The 14,224-nt window shown below is 52.9% G+C and overlaps 1 non-coding gene across 1 annotated transcript; it reads right to left on the reverse strand.

Moving 5' to 3' along the window:
• Positions 1–566: 566 nt before the first annotated feature.
• Positions 567–718, reverse strand: LOC138640087 (5.8S ribosomal RNA). The gene has a single exon (XR_011313607.1). It is a non-coding gene; the product is annotated as a 5.8S ribosomal RNA (ribosomal RNA).
• Between the last annotated feature and the right edge of the window lie 13,506 nt (positions 719–14,224).

Here is a 14,224-nt window from a genome sequence, read left to right on the forward strand (position 1 = left end):
GTCTCCGTGAGTCTTTCGCCCCTATACCCAGGGACCACACCTATGGCCATTTAGCTCAGTTGGTTAGAGCGTGGTGCTAATAACACCAAGGTCGTGGGTTCGATCCCCGTACGGGCCAAGCACATCTACAAACGCCCCTATACCCAGATGACCAATTTGCACATCAGGGTCGCTGCGGACCTCCACCAGAGTTTCCTCTGGCTTCGTCCTGCCCAGGCATAGCTCACCATCTTTCGGGTCCTATCGCGCACTCATGCTCCACCTCCCCGACAGAGGCGGGCCGATGGTGCACCCGCCGTGTCAACCCCCCGGAGCGGGCGGCGGGATCCCACCTCGGCCGGAGCGCCCCGGCCTTCACCTTCATTGCGCCACAGGGTTTCACGTCGCAACGGGGGGAGTGACGATGGTAAACCCCATCAGGTGGGCCCAGGGCAGGTGAGTCTGGCCTTGGGGGGACGTAAGGGATAAAGGAGAAGAGACCATCAGGGCACGGAGCCTCAGGCCTCCCTCGTTGTCACCCTTGCGAGGGGACCCCAGCTGCGCCATGGAGGCGATAGATGGAGGGGCAACCCTCAGACAGGCATAGCCCCGGGAGCACCCCGGGGCCGCAAGGTGCGTTCGAAGTGTCGATGATCAATGTGTCCTGCAATTCACACTTAATTCTCGCAGCTAGCTGCGTTCTTCGACGCGCGCGCCGAGTGATCCACCGTTAAGAGTCGCGCTTTCTGGTTTGGGGACACTCGGAGGCGCCCCCCTTTTCACTCTCGTGTCAGCCGGCCGCAAAAGACTGGGATGCTTTGGAGGGTTGTTTTCAAATCTCGGCCCTGTTGCCCGGGCGCTCGGCCTCCCCGTCCCTCCCTCCAGCGGGGAGGAGAACAAAGGAGGGCTCGAGGCTTCTCAACCTACCGCCCAGACCCACATACCCCGGGGAGGGGTGTGTGAGCGCACAGGAGAATGGTACCCGGGACGGCCTTTCGCGTACGCGGGGGGCTTCTTATTTTTCCTCGGCAGGCAGCGGCAGGGCAACAATCGTCGGCGCGAGGCCGGGCGTCTTTTTCCTGGGCGACGGAGCGAGAGGGGCTCCCCGCACCCTCCCGACGTCGCCCGCCCGCTGTCCTCACGTGCCCTCACCGTCCCCACCCTGCGGAGCGCCCTGGCGAAGCAGAAAGAGACCTACCACCGCCCCCATCACGTTCGGTACCCTTCGGGGATTTGGCGGGCGGCTGGCCTCCTGATCTGCACCTCATCGGTATTTTTCACTCGCCCATTAAAGATCCTTCCACAGGTTCATCTAGGGAAACCTTGTTACGACTTTTACTGTCTCTAGATAGTCAAGTTCGATCGTCTTCTCGGCTCTCCACCATGGGTCTTGGCCGAACCCGGCGGGGCCGATCCAAGGACCTCACTAAACCATCCAATCGGTAGTAGCGACGGGCAGTGTGTACAAAGGCCAGGGACTTAATCAATCGAGGGAGAGAAGCCAGATAGGAAGCCCCGCAGCGGGAAGGGCACCCGGAGGAAGGGAAATCCTCCTCGTCGTCCGTGCCGGCAGGCGGGCATCCCGGGGCGTCACCTTCCGGAGGAAAACAGGAGCCTGAACGGCGAGTGCAGTGCCACTGGGGAGATCGTGCACGCTGTACGGTGCGAGGCGGCCGATGCGGAGGGTGTCTGGAAAAAAACCCACCTTGCACGGAGAGGGCGAGGTGACTGGCCTCCGGAGGACACCACGGCTCCCCTGCCTCGTGACCCACCGCTCCCGGGGCGACACACAGAGTCGCTGCTGGGGAGAGGGGCCAGGGCGGTGGGGGGCCTATGCGGCGCCACCATCTGGCTTAGACCCGGCCTCCCGATCGGAGGGCATCTGTTGTAAAAACCACCCCTTGCACGGGGAGGGCCGTAGGTGACTGGCCTTCGGAGGATGCCACGGCCACCCTGCCTCGTGACCCACCGCTCCCGGGGCGACACACAGAGTCGCTGCTGGGGAGAGGGGCCAGGGCGGTGGGGGGCCTATGCGGGGCCTCCGTCTGGCTTAGACCTGCCTCCGCCGCGGGGGGTCCTCGACCCACCGGCGGACGGGCGCGAGGAGTGGGAGAGGGGGGCTGGCCGTCGGGGTCCACCGCGGCTCAGGCGCAGAGCCCGCCAGCGACGCGGAGGTCGCACGGGGGGCGCAGTTGGCCTGGCCGTGTCGGCGTCGCCCTATGGCGTAGTCCCTCGTCCCGGGCTCTTGCCCGTAACCTCAAAGGAGCCCCAACCGAGCGGCGTCTCCCCCCCAAAGCCGTGCCTCCGCTGTTGAGAACAGAAGAAGCCCGGGGCGGCAGTTCGCCGGGTACTCCCCTTCGCCAAAACTCTTTTTGCCCCACTCGTCTCTCCCTTTTCCATCCTCCCTTCTCGCTCTGGGGCGTCCGCTTGGTCTCTCTCTCTCTCTCTCGCTCTCTCCCTCTCGCGCTCCCTTCCGAGCCGCCTCGGAGGACGTCGGACGAGCGGGGAAGGCGACGGCGTTCGGCCGGGCACACCACGCGGTGAGAACCCACTCCGCCTGCCTCCCCACGCGTCTGTCATCCCCCCACTATCGTAGGGGCTCGGGAAAAGACTGGAGAACGCGGAGCTCGGCGGTGGCGTGGAAGCGCCACCCACCGCCGCCGCTCTCGCCGATGCCCACCGCGGAGGCCGCCCATCGGACGCTGGGTGGGGGTCGGCACGGGCCTCCGCGGGCGAGCTGCGCATCTGGAAGTCAAAGGGCCGCCCTCGGAGAAGATCGTTGTGCTACCCCGCGCGGGGAGCGATTCGGACGACGGGCCCCCACGCCGAGGTGGGTGGGCGCCCCGCCATTCGCCCGCGCGGGTCGTCGGACCCCTGCCGTACCACAGTTCGGGTCAAACTCCCCCTCTGCACGGCAGCCACCGTCCTGCGAACGGGAGGCGACTGCCGGCGTGCACGCCCAAGGATGCGTGCCTGAATCCCGGGGGGGTAAAAGAGGAAGGAGACCGCCCGCCTTAGACCGACGCGGGCTCCAAAGCCCGGGCCGAGCGAGCGGCACCACCTCCCCACCCGGGAGCGCTGAGCCAAATCGATCGGAGGAAGAGCCGGTGGGGGGCATGGGTGAGAAACCCCACCCGCTGCCATCCTTCCCCTCGGGGAGACGGGGAAGAAACATGCCCGATAGTCCTGGAGGTCCCTCTCCGACACGCTACGGGCGCCCTCGAGACGGAATCCGGGTCACAGTGCGATTCTCTCATAGGTCTCCCCGGTGGCGTGGAAGCGGGAGACATCCGACACAGAGAAACGCCAAGCCTGCTCTGAGGGGACCGAGTCAGGGGGTGCAATCCGCCCTCCTGGAGCCCTCCTCGGGACGAAGACTCCAGATCTGCCTCCCTTCTGACATCCGTCACCCTCGGAGAACCAGAACACGCTTGGGGAGGGTCCGTTCAGGCTCAGGCGACCCGGGAAACGCGTCTCTGACTTGGGGCAGACGACCGGCAAGAGTCCCCCTGGAGCCGCGGAAGCCTGGTGTCGACGCGAGGGCGGACTTCCATGCAAACAGGGGGGTACTCGCCAAACCGCCTACCCGACTTGAGGAACCACGAAAACATCGGAAATCAGTCGGGCCCGAGAGGTACCCCTCTCTCCTATATCCTGCAGCTGGTGTGCAAAAGTGGGTATTTGCATGGCGAAACACCGACCCACACTTTAAGGGAGCGAAGCCGAAAAGTGTCCGACTTCCTGGAGCTGTGCGGCGGATCCGGCGGCCAGAAATTCCTCATTCCGGTTCTATTTTTTTTTTTTTCGATTTTGCGAAATTTGGCGGCCAGGCGGCGTAGCTGGGGCCTGGACTAGCCCGAAACACCTGGAGCCGGCGAGCGGAACGAATTTCCCAACGTTCTGCGGCTCCCGGAAGCCAAAAACGCATCGCCGAAAAATTTCAAAGTCCCAAGGACTCGTTCTTGAAAATCGATCCGGGGGCCATGGAAGTGTCCTCGGTACAGCTTCAGAGCTTTCCCCCCGCCTGGAAGTCTGAAAGTTCTATGTTTGTTCTAAGTGGAAAATCGCGTTTTTTTCAGTGTTCCACCCATCAGACCCAAACTTTGCCCACGCTTAGGTCTCTGTCTCGGGGTGCTTTACAACATATTGACGCCCCTTTAGGGTGGAAGTAGGGGAAAGGGGTCATTTTTCACAAAATCGGAAATTTCTCAAAATATTTCTAAGTGTCAAGGACACTTTTGGAAAATCTTCCCCAGGCTCCTGGAAGCCTCCTCGGTACGCCTCCTGCGGTTTCTCCCTGCCTGGAAGTCTGACACTTGTCTGAAATTTTTAGAGTATGAAAACGCGGTTTTTCACCCAAAATTCGACTTTGCGCCCATGACTCGCAAACTTCACCCACATTTGGGCGACTGTCCTGGGGTACCTCACAACATATTGACGCCCCCCTGGCGTGGAAGTAGGGGAAACGTGTCAATTTTCACAAAATCGTGATTTTTTCAAAATATTTCTAAGTGTCAAGGACACTTTTGGATAATCTTCCCCAGGCTCCTGGAAGCCTCCTCGGTACGCCTCCTGCGGTTTCCCCCTGCCTGGAAGTCTGACACTTGTCTGAAATTTTTAGCGCATGAAAACGCGGTTTTTCACCCAAAATTCGACTTTGCGCCCGTGACTCGCAAACTTCACCCACATTTAGGCGACTGTCCTGGGGTACCTCACAACATATTGACGCCCCCCTGGCGTGGAAGTAGGGGAAACGTGTCAATTTTCACAAAATCGTGATTTTTTCAAAATATTTCTAAGTGTCAAGGACACTTTTGGATAATCTTCCCCAGGCTCCTGGAAGCCTCCTCGGTACGCCTCCTGCGGTTTCCCCCTGCCTGGAAGTCTGACACTTGTCTGAAATTTTTAGCGCATGAAAACGCGGTTTTTCACCCAAAATTCGACTTTGCGCCCGTGACTCGCAAACTTCACCCACATTTAGGCGACTGTCCTGGGGTACCTCACAACATATTGACGCCCCCCTGGCGTGGAAGTAGGGGAAACGTGTCAATTTTCACAAAATCGTGATTTTCTGAAAATATTTCTAAGTGTCAAGGACACTTTTGGAAAATCTTCCCCAGGCTCCTGGAAGCCTCCTCGGTACGCCTCCTGCGGTTTCTCCCTGCCTGGAAGTCTGACACTTGTCTGAAATTTTTAGAGTATGAAAACGCGGTTTTTCACCCAAAATTCGACTTTGCGCCCATGACTCGCAAACTTCACCCACATTTGGGCGACTGTCCTGGGGTACCTCACAACATATTGACGCCCCCCTGGCGTGGAAGTAGGGGAAACGTGTCAATTTTCACAAAATCGTGATTTTCTGAAAATATTTCTAAGTGTCAAGGACACTTTTGGAAAATCTTCCCCAGGCTCCTGGAAGCCTCCTCGGTACGCCTCCTGCGGTTTCTCCCTGCCTGGAAGTCTGACACTTGTCTGAAATTTTTAGAGTATGAAAACGCGGTTTTTCACCCAAAATTCGACTTTGCGCCCATGACTCGCAAACTTCACCCACATTTGGGCGACTGTCCTGGGGTACCTCACAACATATTGACGCCCCCCTGGCGTGGAAGTAGGGGAAACGTGTCAATTTTCACAAAATCGTGATTTTTTCAAAATATTTCTAAGTGTCAAGGACACTTTTGGATAATCTTCCCCAGGCTCCTGGAAGCCTCCTCGGTACGCCTCCTGCGGTTTCCCCCTGCCTGGAAGTCTGACACTTGTCTGAAATTTTTAGCGCATGAAAACGCGGTTTTTCACCCAAAATTCGACTTTGCGCCCGTGACTCGCAAACTTCACCCACATTTAGGCGACTGTCCTGGGGTACCTCACAACATATTGACGCCCCCCTGGCGTGGAAGTAGGGGAAACGTGTCAATTTTCACAAAATCGTGATTTTCTGAAAATATTTCTAAGTGTCAAGGACACTTTTGGAAAATCTTCCCCAGGCTCCTGGAAGCCTCCTCGGTACGCCTCCTGCGGTTTCCCCCTGCCTGGAAGTCTGACACTTGTCTGAAATTTTTAGCGCATGAAAACGCGGTTTTTCACCCAAAATTCGACTTTGCGCCCGTGACTCGCAAACTTCACCCACATTTAGGCGACTGTCCTGGGGTACCTCACAACATATTGACGCCCCCCTGGCGTGGAAGTAGGGGAAACGTGTCAATTTTCACAAAATCGTGATTTTCTGAAAATATTTCTAAGTGTCAAGGACACTTTTGGAAAATCTTCCCCAGGCTCCTGGAAGCCTCCTCGGTACGCCTCCTGCGGTTTCTCCCTGCCTGGAAGTCTGACACTTGTCTGAAATTTTTAGAGTATGAAAACGCGGTTTTTCACCCAAAATTCGACTTTGCGCCCATGACTCGCAAACTTCACCCACATTTGGGCGACTGTCCTGGGGTACCTCACAACATATTGACGCCCCCCTGGCGTGGAAGTAGGGGAAACGTGTCAATTTTCACAAAATCGTGATTTTCTGAAAATATTTCTAAGTGTCAAGGACACTTTTGGAAAATCTTCCCCAGGCTCCTGGAAGCCTCCTCGGTACGCCTCCTGCGGTTTCTCCCTGCCTGGAAGTCTGACACTTGTCTGAAATTTTTAGAGTATGAAAACGCGGTTTTTCACCCAAAATTCGACTTTGCGCCCATGACTCGCAAACTTCACCCACATTTGGGCGACTGTCCTGGGGTACCTCACAACATATTGACGCCCCCCTGGCGTGGAAGTAGGGGAAACGTGTCAATTTTCACAAAATCGTGATTTTCTGAAAATATTTCTAAGTGTCAAGGACACTTTTGGAAAATCTTCCCCAGGCTCCTGGAAGCCTCCTCGGTACGCCTCCTGCGGTTTCTCCCTGCCTGGAAGTCTGACACTTGTCTGAAATTTTTAGAGTATGAAAACGCGGTTTTTCACCCAAAATTCGACTTTGCGCCCATGACTCGCAAACTTCACCCACATTTGGGCGACTGTCCTGGGGTACCTCACAACATATTGACGCCCCCCTGGCGTGGAAGTAGGGGAAACGTGTCAATTTTCACAAAATCTTGATTTTCTGAAAATATTTCTAAGTGTCAAGGACACTTTTGGAAAATCTTCCCCAGGCTCCTGGAAGCCTCCTCGGTACGCCTCCTGCGGTTTCTCCCTGCCTGGAAGTCTGACACTTGTCTGAAATTTTTAGAGTATGAAAACGCGGTTTTTCACCCAAAATTCGACTTTGCGCCCATGACTCGCAAACTTCACCCACATTTGGGCGACTGTCCTGGGGTACCTCACAACATATTGACGCCCCCCTGGCGTGGAAGTAGGGGAAACGTGTCAATTTTCACAAAATCGTGATTTTTTCAAAATATTTCTAAGTGTCAAGGACACTTTTGGATAATCTTCCCCAGGCTCCTGGAAGCCTCCTCGGTACGCCTCCTGCGGTTTCCCCCTGCCTGGAAGTCTGACACTTGTCTGAAATTTTTAGCGCATGAAAACGCGGTTTTTCACCCAAAATTCGACTTTGCGCCCGTGACTCGCAAACTTCACCCACATTTAGGCGACTGTCCTGGGGTACCTCACAACATATTGACGCCCCCCTGGCGTGGAAGTAGGGGAAACGTGTCAATTTTCACAAAATCGTGATTTTCTGAAAATATTTCTAAGTGTCAAGGACACTTTTGGAAAATCTTCCCCAGGCTCCTGGAAGCCTCCTCGGTACGCCTCCTGCGGTTTCCCCCTGCCTGGAAGTCTGACACTTGTCTGAAATTTTTAGCGCATGAAAACGCGGTTTTTCACCCAAAATTCGACTTTGCGCCCGTGACTCGCAAACTTCACCCACATTTAGGCGACTGTCCTGGGGTACCTCACAACATATTGACGCCCCCCTGGCGTGGAAGTAGGGGAAACGTGTCAATTTTCACAAAATCGTGATTTTCTGAAAATATTTCTAAGTGTCAAGGACACTTTTGGAAAATCTTCCCCAGGCTCCTGGAAGCCTCCTCGGTACGCCTCCTGCGGTTTCTCCCTGCCTGGAAGTCTGACACTTGTCTGAAATTTTTAGAGTATGAAAACGCGGTTTTTCACCCAAAATTCGACTTTGCGCCCATGACTCGCAAACTTCACCCACATTTGGGCGACTGTCCTGGGGTACCTCACAACATATTGACGCCCCCCTGGCGTGGAAGTAGGGGAAACGTGTCAATTTTCACAAAATCGTGATTTTTTCAAAATATTTCTAAGTGTCAAGGACACTTTTGGATAATCTTCCCCAGGCTCCTGGAAGCCTCCTCGGTACGCCTCCTGCGGTTTCCCCCTGCCTGGAAGTCTGACACTTGTCTGAAATTTTTAGCGCATGAAAACGCGGTTTTTCACCCAAAATTCGACTTTGCGCCCGTGACTCGCAAACTTCACCCACATTTAGGCGACTGTCCTGGGGTACCTCACAACATATTGACGCCCCCCTGGCGTGGAAGTAGGGGAAACGTGTCAATTTTCACAAAATCGTGATTTTCTGAAAATATTTCTAAGTGTCAAGGACACTTTTGGAAAATCTTCCCCAGGCTCCTGGAAGCCTCCTCGGTACGCCTCCTGCGGTTTCCCCCTGCCTGGAAGTCTGACACTTGTCTGAAATTTTTAGCGCATGAAAACGCGGTTTTTCACCCAAAATTCGACTTTGCGCCCGTGACTCGCAAACTTCACCCACATTTAGGCGACTGTCCTGGGGTACCTCACAACATATTGACGCCCCCCTGGCGTGGAAGTAGGGGAAACGTGTCAATTTTCACAAAATCGTGATTTTCTGAAAATATTTCTAAGTGTCAAGGACACTTTTGGAAAATCTTCCCCAGGCTCCTGGAAGCCTCCTCGGTACGCCTCCTGCGGTTTCTCCCTGCCTGGAAGTCTGACACTTGTCTGAAATTTTTAGAGTATGAAAACGCGGTTTTTCACCCAAAATTCGACTTTGCGCCCATGACTCGCAAACTTCACCCACATTTGGGCGACTGTCCTGGGGTACCTCACAACATATTGACGCCCCCCTGGCGTGGAAGTAGGGGAAACGTGTCAATTTTCACAAAATCGTGATTTTCTGAAAATATTTCTAAGTGTCAAGGACACTTTTGGAAAATCTTCCCCAGGCTCCTGGAAGCCTCCTCGGTACGCCTCCTGCGGTTTCTCCCTGCCTGGAAGTCTGACACTTGTCTGAAATTTTTAGAGTATGAAAACGCGGTTTTTCACCCAAAATTCGACTTTGCGCCCATGACTCGCAAACTTCACCCACATTTGGGCGACTGTCCTGGGGTACCTCACAACATATTGACGCCCCCCTGGCGTGGAAGTAGGGGAAACGTGTCAATTTTCACAAAATCGTGATTTTCTGAAAATATTTCTAAGTGTCAAGGACACTTTTGGAAAATCTTCCCCAGGCTCCTGGAAGCCTCCTCGGTACGCCTCCTGCGGTTTCTCCCTGCCTGGAAGTCTGACACTTGTCTGAAATTTTTAGAGTATGAAAACGCGGTTTTTCACCCAAAATTCGACTTTGCGCCCATGACTCGCAAACTTCACCCACATTTGGGCGACTGTCCTGGGGTACCTCACAACATATTGACGCCCCCCTGGCGTGGAAGTAGGGGAAACGTGTCAATTTTCACAAAATCGTGATTTTCTGAAAATATTTTTAAGTGTCAAGGACACTTTTGGAAAATCTTCCCCAGGCTCCTGGAAGCCTCCTCGGTACGCCTCCTGCGGTTTCTCCCTGCCTGGAAGTCTGACACTTGTCTGAAATTTTTAGAGTATGAAAACGCGGTTTTTCACCCAAAATTCGACTTTGCGCCCATGACTCGCAAACTTCACCCACATTTGGGCGACTGTCCTGGGGTACCTCACAACATATTGACGCCCCCCTGGCGTGGAAGTAGGGGAAACGTGTCAATTTTCACAAAATCGTGATTTTTTCAAAATATTTCTAAGTGTCAAGGACACTTTTGGATAATCTTCCCCAGGCTCCTGGAAGCCTCCTCGGTACGCCTCCTGCGGTTTCCCCCTGCCTGGAAGTCTGACACTTGTCTGAAATTTTTAGCGCATGAAAACGCGGTTTTTCACCCAAAATTCGACTTTGCGCCCGTGACTCGCAAACTTCACCCACATTTAGGCGACTGTCCTGGGGTACCTCACAACATATTGACGCCCCCCTGGCGTGGAAGTAGGGGAAACGTGTCAATTTTCACAAAATCGTGATTTTCTGAAAATATTTCTAAGTGTCAAGGACACTTTTGGAAAATCTTCCCCAGGCTCCTGGAAGCCTCCTCGGTACGCCTCCTGCGGTTTCCCCCTGCCTGGAAGTCTGACACTTGTCTGAAATTTTTAGCGCATGAAAACGCGGTTTTTCACCCAAAATTCGACTTTGCGCCCGTGACTCGCAAACTTCACCCACATTTAGGCGACTGTCCTGGGGTACCTCACAACATATTGACGCCCCCCTGGCGTGGAAGTAGGGGAAACGTGTCAATTTTCACAAAATCGTGATTTTCTGAAAATATTTCTAAGTGTCAAGGACACTTTTGGAAAATCTTCCCCAGGCTCCTGGAAGCCTCCTCGGTACGCCTCCTGCGGTTTCTCCCTGCCTGGAAGTCTGACACTTGTCTGAAATTTTTAGAGTATGAAAACGCGGTTTTTCACCCAAAATTCGACTTTGCGCCCATGACTCGCAAACTTCACCCACATTTGGGCGACTGTCCTGGGGTACCTCACAACATATTGACGCCCCCCTGGCGTGGAAGTAGGGGAAACGTGTCAATTTTCACAAAATCGTGATTTTTTCAAAATATTTCTAAGTGTCAAGGACACTTTTGGAAAATCTTCCCCAGGCTCCTGGAAGCCTCCTCGGTACGCCTCCTGCGGTTTCTCCCTGCCTGGAAGTCTGACACTTGTCTGAAATTTTTAGAGTATGAAAACGCGGTTTTTCACCCAAAATTCGACTTTGCGCCCATGACTCGCAAACTTCACCCACATTTGGGCGACTGTCCTGGGGTACCTCACAACATATTGACGCCCCCCTGGCGTGGAAGTAGGGGAAACGTGTCAATTTTCACAAAATCGTGATTTTTTCAAAATATTTCTAAGTGTCAAGGACACTTTTGGATAATCTTCCCCAGGCTCCTGGAAGCCTCCTCGGTACGCCTCCTGCGGTTTCCCCCTGCCTGGAAGTCTGACACTTGTCTGAAATTTTTAGCGCATGAAAACGCGGTTTTTCACCCAAAATTCGACTTTGCGCCCGTGACTCGCAAACTTCACCCACATTTAGGCGACTGTCCTGGGGTACCTCACAACATATTGACGCCCCCCTGGCGTGGAAGTAGGGGAAACGTGTCAATTTTCACAAAATCGTGATTTTCTGAAAATATTTCTAAGTGTCAAGGACACTTTTGGAAAATCTTCCCCAGGCTCCTGGAAGCCTCCTCGGTACGCCTCCTGCGGTTTCCCCCTGCCTGGAAGTCTGACACTTGTCTGAAATTTTTAGCGCATGAAAACGCGGTTTTTCACCCAAAATTCGACTTTGCGCCCATGACTCGCAAACTTCACCCACATTTGGGCGACTGTCCTGGGGTACCTCACAACATATTGACGCCCCCCTGGCGTGGAAGTAGGGGAAACGTGTCAATTTTCACAAAATCGTGATTTTCTGAAAATATTTCTAAGTGTCAAGGACACTTTTGGAAAATCTTCCCCAGGCTCCTGGAAGCCTCCTCGGTACGCCTCCTGCGGTTTCTCCCTGCCTGGAAGTCTGACACTTGTCTGAAATTTTTAGAGTATGAAAACGCGGTTTTTCACCCAAAATTCGACTTTGCGCCCATGACTCGCAAACTTCACCCACATTTGGGCGACTGTCCTGGGGTACCTCACAACATATTGACGCCCCCCTGGCGTGGAAGTAGGGGAAACGTGTCAATTTTCACAAAATCGTGATTTTCTGAAAATATTTCTAAGTGTCAAGGACACTTTTGGAAAATCTTCCCCAGGCTCCTGGAAGCCTCCTCGGTACGCCTCCTGCGGTTTCTCCCTGCCTGGAAGTCTGACACTTGTCTGAAATTTTTAGAGTATGAAAACGCGGTTTTTCACCCAAAATTCGACTTTGCGCCCATGACTCGCAAACTTCACCCACATTTGGGCGACTGTCCTGGGGTACCTCACAACATATTGACGCCCCCCTGGCGTGGAAGTAGGGGAAACGTGTCAATTTTCACAAAATCGTGATTTTCTGAAAATATTTTTAAGTGTCAAGGACACTTTTGGAAAATCTTCCCCAGGCTCCTGGAAGCCTCCTCGGTACGCCTCCTGCGGTTTCTCCCTGCCTGGAAGTCTGACACTTGTCTGAAATTTTTAGAGTATGAAAACGCGGTTTTTCACCCAAAATTCGACTTTGCGCCCATGACTCGCAAACTTCACCCACATTTGGGCGACTGTCCTGGGGTACCTCACAACATATTGACGCCCCCCTGGCGTGGAAGTAGGGGAAACGTGTCAATTTTCACAAAATCGTGATTTTTTCAAAATATTTCTAAGTGTCAAGGACACTTTTGGATAATCTTCCCCAGGCTCCTGGAAGCCTCCTCGGTACGCCTCCTGCGGTTTCCCCCTGCCTGGAAGTCTGACACTTGTCTGAAATTTTTAGCGCATGAAAACGCGGTTTTTCACCCAAAATTCGACTTTGCGCCCGTGACTCGCAAACTTCACCCACATTTAGACGACTGTCCTGGGGTACCTCACAACATATTGACGCCCCCCTGGCGTGGAAGTAGGGGAAACGTGTCAATTTTCACAAAATCGTGATTTTCTGAAAATATTTCTAAGTGTCAAGGACACTTTTGGAAAATCTTCCCCAGGCTCCTGGAAGCCTCCTCGGTACGCCTCCTGCGGTTTCCCCCTGCCTGGAAGTCTGACACTTGTCTGAAATTTTTAGCGCATGAAAACGCGGTTTTTCACCCAAAATTCGACTTTGCGCCCGTGACTCGCAAACTTCACCCACATTTAGGCGACTGTCCTGGGGTACCTCACAACATATTGACGCCCCCCTGGCGTGGAAGTAGGGGAAACGTGTCAATTTTCACAAAATCGTGATTTTCTGAAAATATTTCTAAGTGTCAAGGACACTTTTGGAAAATCTTCCCCAGGCTCCTGGAAGCCTCCTCGGTACGCCTCCTGCGGTTTCTCCCTGCCTGGAAGTCTGACACTTGTCTGAAATTTTTAGAGTATGAAAACGCGGTTTTTCACCCAAAATTCGACTTTGCGCCCATGACTCGCAAACTTCACCCACATTTGGGCGACTGTCCTGGGGTACCTCACAACATATTGACGCCCCCCTGGCGTGGAAGTAGGGGAAACGTGTCAATTTTCACAAAATCGTGATTTTTTCAAAATATTTCTAAGTGTCAAGGACACTTTTGGAAAATCTTCCCCAGGCTCCTGGAAGCCTCCTCGGTACGCCTCCTGCGGTTTCTCCCTGCCTGGAAGTCTGACACTTGTCTGAAATTTTTAGAGTATGAAAACGCGGTTTTTCACCCAAAATTCGACTTTGCGCCCATGACTCGCAAACTTCACCCACATTTGGGCGACTGTCCTGGGGTACCTCACAACATATTGACGCCCCCCTGGCGTGGAAGTAGGGGAAACGTGTCAATTTTCACAAAATCGTGATTTTTTCAAAATATTTCCAAGTGTCAAGGACACTTTTGTATAATCTTCCCCAGGCTCCTGGAAGCCTCCTCGGTACGCCTCCTGCGGTTTCTCCCTGCCTGGAAGTCTGACACTTGTCTGAAATTTTTAGAGTATGAAAACGCGGTTTTTCACCCAAAATTCGACTTTGCGCCCATGACCCGCAAACTTCACCCACATTTGGGCGACTGTCCTGGGGTACCTCACAACATATTGACGCCCCCCTGGCGTGGAAGTAGGGGAAACGTGTCAATTTTCACAAAATCGTGATTTTCTGAAAATATTTCTAAGTGTCAAGGACACTTTTGGAAAATCTTCCCCAGGCTCCTGGAAGCCTCCTCGGTACGCCTCCTGCGGTTTCCCCCTGCCTGGAAGTCTGACACTTGTCTGAAATTTTTAGCGCATGAAAACGCGGTTTTTCACCCAAAATTCGACTTTGCGCCCGTGACTCGCAAACTTCACCCACATTTAGGCGACTGTCCTGGGGTACCTCACAACATATTGACGCCCCCCTGGCGTG

Source organism: Ranitomeya imitator, chromosome 5 (assembly GCF_032444005.1).
Source record: "Ranitomeya imitator isolate aRanImi1 chromosome 5, aRanImi1.pri, whole genome shotgun sequence".
Lineage (NCBI taxonomy): Eukaryota > Metazoa > Chordata > Amphibia > Anura > Dendrobatidae > Ranitomeya > Ranitomeya imitator.